The following is a 19,996-nucleotide window of genomic DNA, read 5'->3' as shown; positions in this document are numbered from 1 at the left end:
ATGCTCTCACGTCCATTCAGGTACGGGAAGTAAGCTCCGGTCTCAGCCACTTATATGGAGATGTATCAAATCACCTATGGAGAATAGATGAAGAAATTGTCCATAACAGTGAATTAGCTTCTAGATTTCATTTTAAAGAATGTACAAAATTGGTTGGTATGGGCAACTTCATCACTCATACTCTTTAGAATTTTTGGTCCCCCTTAGAGTGAATATTGGGAAAGCGGGGACATTGCACCAATATCATTAGTATCAGGTGGAGTAGGGTAGACTTAGTAAAAGGTGGGTTTACAGAGATTTTAAAGTCTTGGGGATGTGGTGGTCAGGAGTCATAGGGAATTCTATATGAGGTTACTGGGAGATGGTCTGAGGAAGAGAATATTATAAGTCTAGGTTTGCAATATGTGAAGGTCTGTTGCTATTGATGATTTCATAGTTGGGATATACATTTTGAGTTGGATTATGTGGGTTCTGGGGAACCAATGTAGGAATTTGCAGATCAGAGCAGTAAAATGGAGCATCAAGAAGAATATCAGTCTTGCAACCATTACTAGGGGGAATGGAAGCAGAGATAGATCATTGAGGAAAATGGGTAGGTTACCCCCAAATCTGAAACTCTAAAAAGAGATTTGTTTTACATGTGTAGCATGTGAGGTTTACACTTGTACAATGCATACCACATTATGTAATGTGCAATGGTGTTCTTTGTTTTAATCAATATTTACTTTCTTTATTTGCTATCTTAATAATGTAAATACTGTCATCGAAAAAAGCACTTAACCTAAAAAAGTATTCAAGCGTAAAGATCATTTACATTTTTTTCCGCGAAACTACCGTGTGCTGTTAAGATTGTTAAAATCTCAACAATATGCCAAGAAAATGGGAAAGAGGTAACAGAGAACATTTTTTTAGGCTTAAAGGATGTAAAATACTTAGAAATACCTAGATGTAAAGAATCATAGCTCATTATTTTCCAGGATGTGTGAAAATTTGTTGCTTGAAGAATATATAAAAGTTAACACAAGAGAGGGAGGAGGTAAAATTTAAGTGGACCAGAACATAGGCAAAACGTGGGCGGGAGCGGGATCAAGAGAGCAAGTAGTAGCCAGCGAGAATGATAGCAGCAGGGACACTTCTTCCTCTGTAGCAGAAGGAGCCATGGAAGACAGAAGAGTTTAAAAGAGGTGGTGGATACAGGATGAACATACCGATTAAATTTCTTGTCAAATGGAGATCACCTTAGATTTGGAACAGTAAGTACCTTTTGGTGGATTATTGGGGGGGAACTGAGTAGTTTCTGGAAAAATTTCTACAGGTGACACTAAGATAGAAGAAAAGGCTGTGCCAGCTAGATGTGTGATTATCTCTGAGGACAAGAGTGAAAGACGTTTGAAGATAACTTTATCGCAGGAAATTAGAATGTCATTGCGAATTCTCTTTGCATTCTTAAAGAAGAGCCCAGCAATGGTCCATGTGAAATAAATTGAGTTCTAGACTTGGATATTTCATAGAAGTAGAAGAACGTGCAGATCTAATATTTCAAAGTTTGCTTGTAAATGTAGACAACATCAATATCTAACATGCGCAGTAGATGTTGTCATTACAGCTATTTTCAATTAAAGATTATTACGATGTGTAAAATGTAAAAGATGCAAGTATTGCTCATGTAGCTACATTTTCCTTTCATGTTGTAAGCAACATTCGTGTACAAACAACATAAATAATAGTTGCATTTTATAAGAGAAGCAAAATACATTTAATGTAACACAGCCTTGACCACTATATGTCACAATACACATACCTTCATTGTTAGTATACTGAAGCTTTATGCTTTGTCTGCTTTTCTACTAATGCTTAGATTTATTTATTTTTTTTATAGGCTCTCTATTTTTTTATGTTTAACGAATAGTAACTGAGAAAGTGTCTACTCACAGGATAATTTTATCATCATGTACATAGATTTATGTGAATTATAGTCTATTACAAGTCCATCAATTATCATTTGTTTTTGTTGATAAAATAATGGTGCAGATAGATAGCTAGATAGATAGAGAGAGAGAGGGATAGAAAAAAAATGACAACTTAGGAAAAATAGAACATATTTAAATCAAGTTGAAAATCAAGGCATTTTGGGTTAATAATTGGAACGTTTTATATTTACTTTTAAGCAATGCTATCTGACAATGACATTTTTGAATTATGCTTTTAAAATTGCTATGTGCTCTTAAAAAAATAAATAAGTTAAGGTTATTTGTTCTTCCGAATTGGAAACATGTTTTTTTTCCCCAGCATAAAAAGATTTCTATTTATTGTGATACTTTATAGTGCAGACAAGGCTAGAAGAAAAACACACTTCAATGTTCTTTAGTGCAATTTATCTAATGTGCTTTGCATTCTAAAGTTTTGTATATTCTACATATTTTGAAACTTTTTAATTCCGCTTGGCATTTTCAGTACAAAAGGAAATATAAGATTTAAACAGTTCATGGAACATTTAAATAATATAATAATGATCTTGAATGGTCACCGTGGGTGAGCTTTGCTTTAAAAGAATATAAATCTACTTTTGCTGAACTCCTTTAGTTTGCTACCTCGTATCAGCTTAAAGTACAGGCTATCAGCCTGTGGAGCTTTAATTCTGGTCGCTTTCTCAGCCATTGTTGTGTTACAGCAGTTCAGGCTGCTACGCATTAAGCCTCCATTTAGCCAAGCTTTTATGACATACAGAAATATATTTTCATCTTTGTCACAATGAGAAATTGTAGCACGTACTGTGTATTGTTTACTAATCCAAGCACATAGCAATCTTATGTTTCACAATGAAATCTAAGCCTCCTGCGTTTTAGCTGTGAGACCTGCTTAATGGTCTTCTGAACTCTGGTGCTATATTTGAAGCCCTCTCACTATGAGCATGGGCAGAAAAGGTAGGCTTAAAAGTTGGTAGCTCATCATTAAGAAAATGAGATAGGATCAGGCTTCTCTTTCCTCTCCTCCCATTTAGTCCCATTATAAGACTTTTTTTCTGTAAACCTGTAATATAAATGATTATTTTTAGGTATGATAGGCCCCAGGAAAGATTAAAATGGGTAAAAGACATCCTGGTTCTTGATCTTCTTTTCTTCTCATCTCAATCTTTAGAAAGTCTTTATAGAAGAACACAAGCAACAGCAGGATGGTTTGTTGCAGACCTTTGAGACCTCCTTCCAATCAGATCCCAGGGGAGCAAAAATGGTATACCTCTGAGGTTCAAAAAAGTCTTTGGACCAGAATAGGGCCCTTTATCTGCTAACATATCAAACATATATAATCAGATATTGATCTCGAAAATCATGCTCTCCTTTTGTATGTAGAGGAAATTAAATTAGTACCTGCTGAAGATCTAAAAATGGTGTTCCTCAAGATGATGACAGGGTACCGCAGGCAATGGCAAAGTTCAAAGACATTTATATGGACACCAAACTGATTTAACATTCTCTGTAATGCATGGAGAAATAAAGAGCGAAAGATCTGCTTGGCAAACGGAATGCATTGGAGACAATCTCATGTGGCGAGACCTTGCATCAAGAAGTCAGGTTACGGTTTCAAATTCATCTCATCTTTGACTTAAAAGAAATGGAATGCATTTTATTTCCTCTTGAACGTAGGTTTTTTTTTTTTTTTTATAACACCGATAGTGTTCATAATGTTCGTTCACATGGTTAGACATAATAACCTCTGGCTCATATATTTTTTTTTTTTTTCTTATTTCTTTTGTCGCTGAATTTCATGATGTGCCTCATTTTCATGGAACACGAATGGATAACACAATAGAACGTTGTTTTAAAGAATTTATTTAATATAGAGAACTATATTATTTTTAGCTCCGCTACTTTTTCATAAAATAAATATATATTAGTTCAGAACCATCTGTTGCAGAAATAATTTAGGCACCAGGTACAAAGGCCGGGACAAATCTTTTTGAAGAAAAAGTTTTAATACTGTGTGGTAAGTAAAACTTTACGTATTTATGAGATTTTGATCATAATGATGTTAATTTGGTGCTATTAAAGTGATCATTCAGTTATACAAAAAAAATGTAGTAGCGTACAAATTTCAAGATATTCTTTATTTATTATATATATAAAAAATATATTTTTTTTTTATTACCAAACATAACTACTTCTTATTGACTATGAATTGTGAGCCACTAATGTTCTGGAAATGTTAGAGGTTACCATAGAGCTTTAGACCTAGTTGTGCATTACAGATTCTTACTTGTAACATAACCTGTAAATTAAGCATATGAATTGTAAAAATGGTTCCGGCTTCCTTTTGTATTACTTGTGATAAGACCTCTTTGACAAACTCTGTGTGGCACCGGATTTCTAAATAGTAATAAAAACAATCAAATAAATAAATGAAATGTAAGCACTATAAAAAATAAAAATAAAAAAAATAAATAGAAATACTAAAATATTTGTAACATTTGTAATTTTAAAAACTTTTTATGTTATCACACATATTACATACTGTACATCTGGACCTTGCTATAATTCTGGGACACATCATAGATATTGTACTTGTATTGTCAAATATCAAGTTAGTAAAATTAGAGCAGTTAATATACTTTTTGGAGTAGACATTTGCATAGTTATTCTCAAATCAATAGCAGAACTGCTGAAATCTCCTATTTGTGCAGTTATAGGAGGTTAGGTTTATATACACTTATATACGTATTTTTATTATTTTATTCTGACATACTGTAGTACCATCAAAACAGCCGTTTAAAATGCATGCACATACAGTACTAAGGGGTAGATTTATTAAGCTCTGTGAAGTGATAGTGTCTGGTTTTTATCACCGGCCAATAAGCTCCTACCTGTCCTTTTTCAAACCAAGCCTGTAACTTCACAGTTAGGAGCTGATTGGCCGGTGATAAAAACCAGACACTTTATCACTTCACCGAGCTTAATAAATCTGCCCCAATGTAAGAATTGCAGCAAGCGGAAAAGAAGAGAAATTTATTAAGAGATGTATCAAACGTTCTAAAGATGACAAGTGGAGCTGTTGTCACTAGCAACCAATTCTGGTTATCTTGTCATGAAATGTGTTAGATAAATGTTAGCTAGAATTTGACTGGTTGCTATGGGACACACCTCCACTTATCCTATTAGAATATAGGTTCTCAAACTTGGCCCTCAGGACTGCAAACAGTTCATGGTTTCCAGGTCTAATTACAGAATAGCAAGTTATATAATTAGCTAATTTTTTAAATGTGTAAGTTAGTAATGAGTACACATGTGCACCTGCTCACTGAACTGGAAATCATGAACTGTTTGGAGTCCTGAGGAGATCCTATAAATTAGAAGGTTTTATACATCTGCCAATTAATATGAAAATGAAAAGAAACTGTTTAGGAGAAAATGTGAGTTCACATTTGAGATACTGGGGATCACTGGTTTGAATGAAAATAAAAAATAAAAAATAAATCTCCATGTACACAATTTATACATGTAGCATATATCACTGTACATTAAAATATTGGCATCACATGGCTGATTCTTTGCTACATTGTGAGTCTGTTTGTACAGAAACAGAGAATACAATGTAGTTTCAGAGTTCTAATTTCATACTGTACCATATAGCCCTGTTTCACAATTAGCACACATGGCCGGTTCTCAAGATCTTGTAAGTTTTCCTACCGAACAACCTAGAGTTCAACTTTGCTCAATCACACAACAGTTACAAACAATGGCTACATCGGATGTTTTTCACATATTAACAACAGCCATTTGCAGTTTATTTTGTGGGACATATACTAAACCTTTGAGAGTGATAAAATGGAGAAAGATAAAGTACCAGCCAATCAGCTCTTAGGTGCTCATACACGGTACAATTATTGTATACAATATCGCATCACATCACATTACATAGGTTTTGCAATGCAATGAGATGGGAAGAGATGAGATCTAGTACAAAAATATGTGCAGCACACTTTTTGTACTAGATCACATCTCATTGCATTGCAAAACCTATGTAATGTGATGCGATGCAATATTATATACAATATTGTATACAATAATTGTACCATGTATGGGCACTTTTACATTCCATATTACAGGCTGTAATAAATTACAAGAGCTGATTGGTTGGTATTTTATCTCTCCATTTTATCACTCTCCAAGGCTTAGTACATTTGCCCCTGTCTGAGCTATTTTTATTTTCTGAGGAGATTTTTGAAAAAAAAAAAAAAAAATACACCAATGACAGGAGTTGTACACAATTTTTTCCTTTACTTCAAGACACAGCAAAATATGTAGAAATTGTACATGGAAAAGGCTGTGGAATCTGGGCACTGAGGGCCTGATTCTGGTTCACTTGCAAAAGCAACTTCTCTCTCTGATATGTGCAGGGAGAGTTAGATTTGGGTGGAGTTTGTACTTCAAACTGATATCTATATTGCAGTGTAAAAATAAAGAAGCCAGTATTTACTAGATATTAACAAAATAGCACACAGTTCTAACTCTCTCTGCACATGTTACATCTGCCCCACCTGCAGTACACATGGTTTTGTCCATTAGAGGGAGAATTTGCCATTGCAAGTGAACCAGAATAAGGCTCTGGTAGTGGGGGGTGGGGAGGTTAAAATGTTTTTGCTAACTTTTTGGGGATTTTTTGTGGCAGAGTTAATAAGTCTATATATGGGGATATTATGGGGATATTATGGGATTTAAAAAATAAAACCCACGCTGCAGCTTTGCAATCAAATGTTGCGGACTATGGGGGTAATTCTGCAAGGATCTCAAAAGCAAAATCTTACTCAAATGGATAAAACCATGTGCACTGCAGGTGGGACAAAAGTGCAGAGAGAGTTACGGTTGTGGGAGTTATTTTGTTTCTGTGCAGGGTCAATACTACCTGCTTTATTTATTATTTTTACACTGCAAATTTCAGTTTGAACACACCTCACCCATATCTAAATATCACTGTACATATTACATCTGTTCCACCTGCATTGCACATAGTTTTGCCCATTAGAAAAGATTTTGCTTCTGAGCTCCTTACAGAATTACACCCCTTGTAGGTTGAGGGCAATCTGTTGAAGTTAATGCAAATCACAAACATGGCAATCTACTCGCCCGAAGTATTTTGTCCTCATTTAAGATGTTGCAATTCAATATCACTATATAATCTAGTATTAAAAAAATTGCCAATACAAGAGATTACATATTACCTACAGATGTATCGCCTCTCAGCCAGGCCAGGGAATCGCCAGATTCCCATAGCTGATGATCGCTGGAGGAGAGGCGCTGCATCTGACAGGGTCGCGCGAGCGTCTCACACGTACAGGCATCCCCTTCACTTGGCGGCGGATGGCGGAAACCCTGCCCATCACCGCTTCAGGGAGACGAGCAGGGTTAAGGGGGGTGCGGGCAGCAGCGGGGAGAGGCGGCGGAGGTCGTCGTCGGGGCTCTGTCAGAAGAACGGGGCACGCCAGCGTCTCGTGCGTGTGAGCCCCTTCTGGCGGCTGCCGAGCGGCGGCAGATGGCGATGGAATTGCCAGGAGCAGTTCTAATGAGAGCTGCTCCATCTGTATATTTTGAATTGCCACAGAACGTGCCATAAATCAAACCGATACATTCTAATAGTTATTTTCTCCTTATCATAAAGTTGTCAGGTTTTGCACTAGTGTATTTGTTGTAATACATTTAATGATATTAGTTTTGTTTTTGGCATGGTGTGTATGGCATTGTCACTTTAAAGAGAATTACAGTACATTAAGTCTCTTGTTTTATTACATTAAACAACTTCAAAGATTATGATACCATTTGAAAGAGCTGATGAAGCTTAGAAAGATGGCACCATCATAAAAGCATGGTATATTAGCTATCAACATTTTATTGTACAACGGAAACATGTTTGCCATTTGACTATGCAGAATAAAGAGGCTTTTCTGCCTAAATGGATTGCATACTTGATAAATAACAATATTACTTCATGGTGTTATGATGCCACGTGTATTACTTTTAATTGTTATCTACCATTATGCAAAACAATTAAACTTGATCTTACCCAAGTTGTGTACTTAGAAAATATAAAGTATCAGCATAAATATAAAGATGCATTAGTATAGCTGTGCACTATGTAGACTCATTAATTTACCTTACAGCTCAAGCTGAACTACATAGCACAATAAAATGGCAAAATAAACTGTTAAAGGGACAATATCACTTAGACATGTCTACTTTAGATTTTGTACTTGTTTATGCATACACCTTATGATACAGTAGGGTGCACCTGCTTCCATGAGGTACAGTATGCTTTTATATTACGAATATGATGCTAGTCCTTGTGTTAGATAAATAGATAGATAGAAAATTAAGAGGATAGTATTCATAGTGCAGTGTGTACAGACTCTTAACCAGTGGTGGCTCCAGAGAGGGGGGGGGGGCATGGTTCATAATTAAACTAGGGGAGCCACACCAACTGCCACCACCTATCATTCCAAACTGACTCACTGGCAGTGGGTGTGGCTCCCCTATTTGAATTTTTAACTGCATTGATGCCCCTCCCCTGGAGCAGCCACTGGTCTAAAGGCCCATACACACTAGAAGATTATCTTTCCAATCTGGCTGGTTGAAATGAAAATCTGGAAATTTCTGGGAACAAATTACAATCAACCATTTGCTCCCAAATGCTGGATAATGGACAAAAACAGTCATCTGCATAAATGAATTGAACTAATTTGTCTGTAGAACCACTTTTGTCTGTTTTCCATGTTTAGGAGCAAATGGTCAATTGTCATTTACTCCCAAAAAATTCCAGATTTTCAATCCAACCAGCCAGATTATATGGACCTTTAATGCTGGGTACACACCAGGACGATCCTGCTCGTGAGTGGGTCGTCACAGGAACGTACGACCCGCTCACGAGCTGACAGAGCCGCCGACACACCTCCGACCGGCACAGAAAAAGCTCCTGATGTGATTGCGATCCGATCCGATCGCGACCCGCACCCACTACAATGGTCATTTCTGAGATCCTCCCTGCAGCAGTTAGGATCTCAGAAAAGACCTAATGACTCGCAGGGCCGCGCATCGGATCGGGATCGCATCAAAAGGGCAGCAAAATGGACCATAACATCACCTTTTTTCATTTTTAGATGCTTAAGTAAGTTCACCCCTTATAGGTTGACCGATCTGGCTATTCTGCAGTACTATGGTAATCCATAGAAATTGATAGGGGTAACAACACAATCCTGCACATTATTTTCACTTCGCTTGGAGCCACTACTACACCATCCTACTAAAATACTAGTACCCCATGGAGCCAACAAAATGTGCGTGGTCTCAGAAGGCAGGCTGCATAGGAGAGGTGTTTCCATATACAGATGATTTGTGATATGTGTACTCAGGGGCCGATTCAGACCTGATCGCTTAGATCTGAATTCACCCCTGTCCTAGATGGTCAGAGTTTGCGCATGTGCTAATATGTGCATGTACAAACTCTCGGAGCGAATGCCATCGGCAAGTTTCACACTCATAGAAACATAGAAACATAGAATTTGATGGCAGATAAGAACCACTTGGCCCATCTAGTCTGCCCCTTTTTTTAAACATGTTACCTCAAACCATATTTGATCCTTATTTTTTTGTAAGGATATCAATATGCTTATCCCAAGCATGTTTAAATTGTACTACTGTATTTGCGTCTACCACCTCTGTTGGGAGGCTATTCCACTTATCTACTACTCTTTCTATAAAAAAATTCTTCCTCACATTTCCACTGAATCTTCATCCCTCTAGTTTCAGTGCATGCCCTCGTGTTCTGTTGCTCCTCTTCCTGTGAAGAATGTCTCCCACCTGTACCTTGTTAAAGCCCTTGATATATTTGAAAGTTTCTATCATGTCCCCCCTTTCCCTTCTCTGCTCTAAAGTATACATATTAAGATCTTTTAGTCTTTCCTGGTACGTTTTGTGATGTAGGCCATGCACCATTTTAGTTGCTCTTCTTTGTACAGTCTCTAATGTATTTATATCCTTCTGGAGATATGGCCTCCAGAACTGAACACAGTACTCTAGATGAGGTCGTACCAATGACCTATACAGTGGCATTATTACTTCTTTCTTTCTACTGCTGATACCTCTCCCTATGCAACCAAGCATCTGACTTGCCTTCTTCATTGCTTTGTTACATTGCCTACCTGCTTTTAAGTCCCCTGAAATAGTGACACCTAGATCCCTCTCTTCCTCAGTAGTTTCCATTATAGTGCCATTTATACTATATTGAGTCTTTGGATTTCTGAGACCCAAGTGCATGATTTTGCATTTTTTGGCATTAAACTGTAGTTGCCATTCTCTTGACCATTTCTCTAATCTGCCTAGATCCTCAATCATTTGTTTTACCCCTCCTGGTGTATCTACCCTATTGCATACCTTTGTGTCATCTGCAAAAAGGCACATTTTACCCTCAATTCCATTTGCAATATCACTCGCCTGGGCATTATCTCACTGGGGAAGCGGAGAGGGGATGGCCAGAGTTTTATGGGTGGGAACGCACACACAGGCGTGTCTATGCCTGATTAGGTGGGAGACTGATGTTACATGACATCAGGGCCCGCCCCAAACTCGGAGGATAGGGAGCGCTGGAAAAATCAGTCCAGGCTGACTTTTGTTAGTGAACAGTGGAAAAACCATTATATGGTGAGCAACCTCTGAATCAGGCTCTCCTCCATTATGCCCATAGCAACTATTCTATGAGCACATGTGTTTGTGCCTATGAGCCTGTTTGAAGTTTTGAAATGCTGATTAAATGAATAGAGAGTTTTACTTCAAAGATTTCTCTTGGGATGGAATCTTACCCTGGTATTGTTGGTCCGATCACCACTTTTATAATAGGAGCAATTTTATGTCTTCTTCTCATAGGTTATAACTATGATGATATCATCGCAATGTATGCAATATAAATAACAGTAAAAATAAATAGCAGTATAATAAAAAATGTTTAAAGGATTCTAAAATAATTAGATATACTAATAATAAAATAGCTAATGATATGAAGTTAAAAATAGAACAATGGGGGTTATTCTAGTTCATTCTTTCTGACAAAATCCTTCTTAGATGGACAAAACCATGTGCACTGCGGGTGGGGCAGATGTAACTTGTGCAGAGAGAATTAGATTTGGGTGGGGTTTTACTTCAAAGTGAGATCTATATTGCAGTGTAAAATAAAGCAGTCAGTATTTTCCCTGCACAGAAACAAAATAACTCACCCAAATCTAATTCTATCTGCACATGTTACATCTGCCCCCCTGCAGTGCACATGGTTTTGTCCATCTAAGAAGGATTTTGTCAGAAAGAATGAACTAGAATAATCCCCAATGTAGCCAATTCACGTGGCCCTCAACTATTTTTTAACTGCGGGTTCTGGAACTTAATAAGCTGGTACAAATTTTTACACTTATATTAAAGCTAAATTAAAACAACTCTGCTGAGCTATAAATATACTGTAAGCCAGTGGTTGCCAAACTGTGTGCCGTGGCTCCCTGGGGTGCCACGGACTACTTGCAGCAGGGGTGCCTCGGGTTGGTGGTCTAGAACCAATTCATATTATTTATGGTCAATGTAATAGGCAAAATCAGTGCTTGTGGCTTCCAATCACTGGCGTAACTAGATAGTCGTAGGCCCCATAGCAAATGTTTGTAAGGGCCCCCTATTTAACAACTGATAGTGAAAAATGTATGTAAAACATATTACTTAGACAGTAAAGATGGACCCCCTTAAGCTCTGGGCCCCATAGCAGCTGCACCCCTTGCATCTATGGTAGTTATGCCCTTGCTTCCAATTATGAAATATGTGGATTAACAGAAGGGAATCATGTTCCTAACCACCTAATTGGACCTAAGGATGACATACAAGCACAACTTATTTAATTAAATATTTTTTTTGTTAAATTCTTGGTAACCAACTTTTGGCCTAGGGGAGCCGCAAAAAATATTCTGATACAGTAGGGTGCTGTAATTCAAAAAAAGTTTGGGAACCCCTGCTGTAAGCCATTGTGAAAGAATACCCAAAAAGAGAATAAATATACAACTAGTCCCAAACCTTTGTATTATGAAGGATTATATGGAAGTCAACTTTTGTTCTTTTTCAGTTATTCTCCCCATAAACATTGTTTGTTCTGCTAATAATATATCAAAGCACAGACAGCATTAGGAATAAGACTTTAACTGTGGAGTGCCGCAATTAGAATTACTTGAACTTTTCCCATGCTTTTGTTTCAAGCTTAACAGCTCGTTATTCCCATGGTGTGACCGGTAAACACTTCTCTGTAGTCGGCTCTTTCTCACTTTTTGGAGGCAATTGCTGTTCTTCCTGGAGGAATTTATCATAAATTTTGATGAACATCATCTTCTCCACATTTTGTGGAAGCAAACTCCCACTCTGATTGCTGACAACGTTCCCAGCTGCACTAAAAACTCTTTTGGAGTACACACTGGAAGGGGGACAACTTAGGTAATATAAAGACAGTTTCTGCAAGGGCCTCCAAATTACTTATTTTCTTGCCAGTAAGGAGACAAACTGTCTGACATGCCTACTTGGATGCTGTCAGCAATATAATCCTCCAATATTCTTTCAATGATGACAACATCATATGCAGTGACAGTAGACATGTCAGTAATTGTAGGCAGCTCCTTCAGTCTGGACCAGATGTCCAAACTTTCGCCTGACTGCCCTGCATTACTGCCAGCGGTTCTGCTATCAACATGCAGTTTTTTCCTTGCATCCCCCGTTGCGGGAGAAAATTAAGCAGTAGCTGTTGGCATGTCGCATTCCGCTTGAGCTGACAATTTTCTCACCAGCAGGTCTTCCACTGGAAAGAGAGATTCAACGTAGGCTTTAAATCTAGGATCCAGCATGGTGGCCATAATGTAGTGTTCTAATTTCAATAGATTGACCACCCTTGAATCTTGCAAAGAGAATGAAGGGCTCCATCCACAAGTCCCACATACTTAGCAGATCTGCACAGTTTTATCTATTCGTTCACTTTATCCAGCTTCTTCTGCAAAATGCTGATGAGTGGAATGACCTGACTCAAGTTGGCAGCGTCTGAACTTACTTCACTTTTGGCAAGTTCCTGTGTGGAGAACCTTGCACAACATGGAAAGCATTCTCCACTGTGCTTGAGTCAGGTGCATTCCTCCTCCTTTCCCTATGTCATAGGTGGATGTATAGGCTTAAATGGCCTTTTGCTGCTCCTCCATCCTCATTCAACCTCATCAGGGTGTGCCAGCTTTGGAAGAAAAGTGCTACATAAATAAAAATATTATTACTGCTGCCTTTGAGCAGCATGATCAAGATGGTGCCGCTGATGGCTGCCTAGGAGATGTGCAGCTCAGCCAAATATGTTCCCTGTGTGATATCTGTACTGTCTCTGCTTGTGTTGTTACCTACCTGTCTTTTTCAGCGACCAGTGGCGCCGCTGATGGCTGCCTAGGCACTGTACAGCTCGGTAGGTATGTGCTCCCTATGTGATAACTGTACTGTCTCTGCTTAATGTTACCTGGCTGTTGCAGTGACCAGTGGCGCCGCTGATGGCTGCCTAGGTGCTGTGCAGCTCGGCGGGCATGTGTTCCCCACATGTAATGTCTTAATGTAATGTATGTAATGCCTCCCCCCCCCTTCATCCCTGCTTGATGCTGCACTGTAAATCCACAAAAAATTCCTAGTGTGCACAAGCATACATGGCCAATAAATTTGATTCTATTCTATAGCGTATTGTATGCAAGTGGTTGCATACAGTACACAGATGCTTAATCATTTACATGGGAGGCGATACTCATATAAAGAAGTTTGTACCTAGTTAACGGCTAGTTGAAGTCTCGATGGCACGACCAATGGAATGTGTCTAAAGATGCACTAAGCGATCATCCAAAAGATGCTCAAAGTGGACATCTCAGCCCTTGAACATTCGGATGTGTGCAGCATAAAGTTGCAGATGCAACTATGGCAAAATACGCACACATGTCCGCCACTACATGCCAATCAGGTCCCTACTAGCCAAAAAGTACTTACCAGCCTGACAGTAGTCCCCATTATATTTGTAGATACTAAAAACAATAATTGTGTAGTTTTCTTTGAATTAGACTCGTGCTTAAAACCTAATAGGCATTAATAATTTACTATTGTTCTCTCACATGCACAAATAGATGACTGTAGTATTTTAATATAGGTATTTACATTTATGTTTTTAATTCCTCTTTACCATCACCAGATTTTCATTTATCTATTTAGAAACATTTTCCACTTTTAGATTTAAAACAGCATTTGTCTAAAGGTTTCTGCTCCATCCTTATAGTAATTTAATGAAAAGTACTTTAACACTAAATTAACCTTACATGTGGCTAATAATCTATTTAATGCAGGAGAAATAACATGTAGGTTTTGATGCTTCATTGAGGACTCAATTAGCTTTTATACATAAAGAATGAATATTCAGGCTGAAAACAAGACAATAAATGAAAATAATCATGGCGGACCATATAATTGAGCCTAATTAGCGCAAATTCTCATTGCCTGTAATATTTTTGAGATTTATACATGTTTATGCCCTACAAACTAAGTTTTAAACAATTAGCGAGTGTGGTTTAGCCTGGATCTTAGAAAAATACATGTTTATGCTTAATAATAGCTGATATAAAACTGCTAAAATATGCATGGAGATCTAACCGGCAATGTGCTCATTGGGGAATGGTTCCAGCAAGAGCTTATTGCTACTTACTTTACATAGCAAAGAAACGAGGATGGTAAAATGATTCTAGTTTTCAATATGCTAATAAATGTTACTGGCCTAGCTAATGGATATGATCTAAATGAACAGCAATGTGGTAATGCAGTCCTTTGAATGCAACTTTAGTACAAATGCCCTGTATCTTTAAAAAAAATATTCACGTATATAGTTTGTATAAGGTATTCAGGAAACTGTGAGTGAGTGTGCGTGTGTGTGTGTGTGTGGGGGGGGATGTTGCATTGTACTGTATCTGGAAATCAGTATACTATAACAAATACAGTGAGGGGCATTACAATCAAATACATATAGAGAGTTGTACTAATTGTACTAATCATATATTTTTTTTACATTTTTATTTTATTAGTCTATTTCTATACGTGTAATCATGACACTGGACATGCATTATTTTTGCATAGAATTCACATTGTACAAAAAAAAGTAATGATATCATATGCAAATTCAGGTGCCTCTTACACCTGCAGTGCCCTTTGCTTATACCATTTTCACATCGTAACTAATTAACGGGTACAAGCTGTTTTTTTGCTAGCTTGACCCGATAATTAGTGCAATGTGAAAGGGGTTACCGGGTGCCACAAATGGGTAGTCGTGAACATAGGCCAGGGCCCAAGACGTTCCTTGCCACTCCATATCATAAATGGCATATTGGCAAGCTTATGTTTCTCCTCAAATGATTTATATATATTTTTTTCTTCAAGTTACTAAACTTTTGGGATTTTACATGCCCTCTACGATAAACTTGGGCATTGGCTTTGGCAGAAGATGTTGATAGCATTTTATCCTCTATGTTATGACTAGTGGCAGCAGCTTCAGCACTAGGAAGAAGTGGTTCTTGATCTTCTTTCACTATTTTATTCTCCATATTTTGGTAGTCCATTATCTTTCTGGGCTGGAATTATGCGCTAATATCACTGGACTGGAATTAAGCAGCTGTACCACAGCAGTGGATGTATGCACCAGTAGTATTACTTGACTGGAATTATGCACAAAAAATATCACTGGACTGGAATTAGGCACCAGTAGCATAACTGGACTGGAATTATGCAACAAAAGTATCACTGGACTGGAAATATGCTCAGTAGTATCACTGGACTGGAATTACATAGCTATATCAATGGACTGGAATTACGTAGCTGTATCACTGGACTGGAATTACATAGCTGTATTACTGACTGTAATTATGCACCAGTAGTATTAGAATAATGCACCAGTAGTATCACTGGACTGGAATTACGCAGCTGTTTCAATGGAATGGAATTATGCACCAAAAGTATCACTGGATTGGAATTATGCACCAGCAGTATTACTGGACTGAAATTACCCAGCTGTATCACTGGACTAGAATTAGGCACCAGTAGTATCATTGAACTGGAATTAGGTACCAGTAGTATCACTGGACTGGAATTACACAGCTGTATCACTGGACTGGAATTAGAGCTGTATTACTGGACTGGAATTATGCACCAGTAGTATAACTGGACTGGAATTATGCACCAGTAGTATAACTGGACTGGAATTACCCAGCTGTATCAATGGACTGGAATTATGAACCAAAAGTATCACTGGATTTAAATTATGCACCGGCAGTATTACTGGACTGGAATTATGCAGCTGTAATACTGGACTGTAATTATGCACCAGTAGTATTACTGAACTGGAATTATGCACCAGTAGTATCACTGAACTGGAATATGCATCTGTATCAATGGTCTAGATTAGGCACCAAAAGTATCACTGGATTGGAATTATGCACCAGCAGTATGTTTGGACTACAATTATGCACCAAAAATATCATTGGACTGGAATTTTGCACCAACAGTATCACTGGACTGGATTTACCCAGCTGTATCACTGGACCGGAATTAGGCAAAAGTTGTATTACTGGACTGTAATAACGCACCTGTATTACTGGACTGGAATTAGAGCTGTATTACTCGACTGGAATTGTGCACCAGTATTATAACTGGACTGGAATTATGCACCAGTAATATAACTGGACTGGAGTTATGCACCAACAGTATCACTGGACTAGAATTATGCACTAGTAGTATAACTGGACTGGAATTATGCAACTGTATCACTGGACTGGAATTACGCAGCTGTATCACTGGACTGGAATTACAGCTGTATTACTGGACTAGAATTATGCACCAGCAATATAACTGGACTGGAATTATGCAGCTGTATCATTGGACTGGAATTAAAGATAGAGGGCGGTATTCAATGAGAATACCTGCGAGGTGCAGCGAATCCTTTTTAGGATTCGCTGCACATTCGCCACGTTCCGGAGCCGGCGGGCTCCGGTATTCAACGTGTCAGGGGCTCGCTGCCCCTGACTGGCGAATATGAGCTCCTGTGGCGATTGCCGCAGGGAGCCTGAGGACGGTATATAGTTTAGGAGAGGGTAGGGATTGTCACAGGTGTGGTGCACCAAGGGAGAAATTAATTTTTGACTCGTAAAACATACCTTTTATTGGGTTCATTTAAAACTGCGAAATATACAAACTAACATGAAACATTAAACAGTGAATAAATTGAACAGTTTCATGTTAGTTTGTATATTTCGCAGTTTTAAATGAACCCAATAAAAGGTATGTTTTACGAGTCAAAAATTAATTTCTCCCTTGGTGCACCACACCTGTGACAATCCCTACCCTCTCCTAAACTATATTCTGCCTAACCATTGTCCGTGGTCGCACACCCCTGCATCCCTATTGGATACCCAACAATATCGATACTCACAGGGGGCCTAATTCAACATGTTATACCTCCAATGATTAAGTCTTGTGCGATTGTACCCCCAAAAAACCCTATCTCAGCCTGAGGACGGTGGCAGGCAGAGAGATGGAAGTCTCTCTGCCTGCCCCAGAACTTTGTGGGGGGTAGGTGGGCCCCCCGGGGGTGCCAGCAGGGGACCGTATATTCACTATACCCGATCGTAACGATCGGGTGCAGTGAATATATGAATATGTAATGAGCGGCACAGCTCCGGCGCCCCCTGCTGGCTGCTGTGTAAAAAAAAAAAATATATATATATATTTTTTTTTAAATTAAATATATATTCATGTGCTTACAGCACATGAATAAAAATAGCATGCCCCTGCTCAGAATAAAATTCCTGATTTTTTGACACCAAATGTAAAAAACAAAACACTTTATTTTAAAAGTTCACATTCCACTTCACCATAAAAAGATAGCGATTGCTACTCGGTGAATCATGGTGAAAAAAACTTTGAAATGTATTCGCCATGTGGTCATTGAATAGGGTGATTCACCGTTTTAGTCAGAAATTCGCCAAACAGCACAAATTCGCCATAAAAACATGGCGAATCAGGCTCATTGAATACCGCCCAGAGCCTCTTTCTTCTTGGCCTTTAATAGGATTAACTGAGAAAGACCAGTCACACTAATCCCCTGTTAATCCCCTTGCTGTGTTGTTCTCTCTATTGTATTGCAGCTGAGAACAATAGTCGAAAGGAAGCATTTTCTGCGCCTAGGTGCAGAAACTTAGTCAAGATAAGCCTGGCTCTATCTGTATGCAGCAGTAGTATTACTGGACTGGAATTATGCACCAGTAGTATATAAATAGTGCATATATATGCACCTGGAATGTCCATGAGACTCCTGGAAATCGAGGACATCTCACGGGCTCCCGGAAGAGGACCCTTTTCTCGTGCAGCTGCTGATTTGCTTGCTCAATGTGTACAATGTGTGGCGTCATTGCGCATGTGGATAGGTAGTTTGCGCAAGTGTCCACGATGTGTACTGTGCATGAGCGATGACTGCACCAACCTGATGACGCCACATGCACGGAAGCGAATCAGAAGCTGCAGAGAGAAAGGGTGCACCCTTTCAACCTGTCCAAGGCCTCACTCAGCTGCTTACCACCTGCTGTGGAACCATTAGATGGTTCTATTTAAAAAGTACTCTCTTGTTCAGACACCCGACTGCCCTGAGTGTGTACTTAATCCCAGGCTGTTGGAGGTGGCTGGCACCACTGACACAATGGCAGCCACCATGCTGTTGCTGCATCCCGGAGAGATTCAGATTGGCTGACAGGAAGCCCGGGAGGGTGCTGAAAAGGGTGGTAAAAACTGTGCATTTGTGGGATGGCATAGTGATCATGGCCATACTGCTGTAGGTAGAGGGGGTTGGGCTATAGCATGTAAGTGAGATCCCTGTCCTCAATGGGCTGTGTAATAAATCCCAGTAATAAACTTATATAGGAGTCAAGGGCAAGGGCTCTGGAACCATTTATGGTTTTACAACCTTTTGCTCAGTGTGTTATTATCATACTAGCTGACCCACCCGGCGTTGCCCGGGAAAACCTTGTGGTTTCTTTTAATTTCCAAAATTGCTGTAAAATATATGTTATAATGTGTTTGCATTGATACTCAATGCCAGCAATGAAATCAGGTGTGGTGTTGTTTTTGTTTGAAGAGCACCACTCCTGGCTTGATAGCTGGCGTGTGTTAATTAATTCCACATCCACTCCTGAAATTTAACACCTATGATGCATTTTTTGTGTGTGTGTTGTACTGTTTTTGTGTGTTGTGTAGTGTATGTGGATGTGTGTACTATGTGTGGTGTGTTGTGTGTATCTGTCCAATGTGTAAGTGTGTGAGGTGTGCTGCATATATATATATATATATATATATATATATATATATGTGTGTGTGTGTGTGTGCAGTGGTCGAAGTGGAAATTTTGAAGTGGGGGTATGGGAAATTGAAGGCTGAAGTTATGTACACACTCCAGAAAAAGAGGGTGCCACCACTTAAAAGGGGGCATGTCCTTGAGTGTAGTGTACCATGTCATATGTCCCTTATACACATTATGCAAAACAGTAGTAGACCCCCTTACACTTGCCCCTAAAACATTATGCCACATGGAAAGAGCCAAAATTCCCATTATGCGACACAGAATGAGCAAAAAAGTTCACATGGAATAAGCCCAAATTCACATCATGCCTCCTGGATTGAGCCAAAATTCACATTATGCCACACTGAAAGAGCCAAAATTCACTTTATGCCACACGGATTGAGCAAAATTTCACTTTATGTCACCCAGATTGAGCCAAAATTCACATTATACCATATGGCGGGGTGACGCATGGACAGAGACAATGGGATGACACAGGGACAGAGATGGCAGGGTGATGCAGGGACATGCACCTCTATGTCACACTACATGTCACATTCCTCCCACC

At 38.8% G+C, this 19,996-nt stretch overlaps 1 long non-coding RNA gene across 2 annotated transcripts in view; it reads left to right on the top strand.

Moving 5' to 3' along the window:
• The first annotated feature begins 1,119 nt into the window (after window positions 1–1,119).
• The window catches only part of LOC146063481 (uncharacterized), a 96,201-nt gene continuing 77,324 nt past the window's right edge, over window positions 1,120–19,996 (top strand). For both annotated transcript variants that reach the window (XR_014471584.1, XR_014471583.1), the window contains exons 1-2: window positions 1,120–1,253; window positions 3,139–3,984. This is a non-coding gene — a long non-coding RNA (uncharacterized LOC146063481). The remainder of the gene's footprint in view (window positions 1,254–3,138; window positions 3,985–19,996) is intronic.

Source organism: Crinia signifera, chromosome 3, assembly GCF_055691185.1.
Source record: "Crinia signifera chromosome 3, ASM5569118v1, whole genome shotgun sequence".
Classification (NCBI taxonomy): Eukaryota; Metazoa; Chordata; class Amphibia; order Anura; family Myobatrachidae; genus Crinia; species Crinia signifera.
Note: the sequence above shows the minus strand (reverse complement) of the source record. Positions and strands in the feature narration are given on the sequence as shown.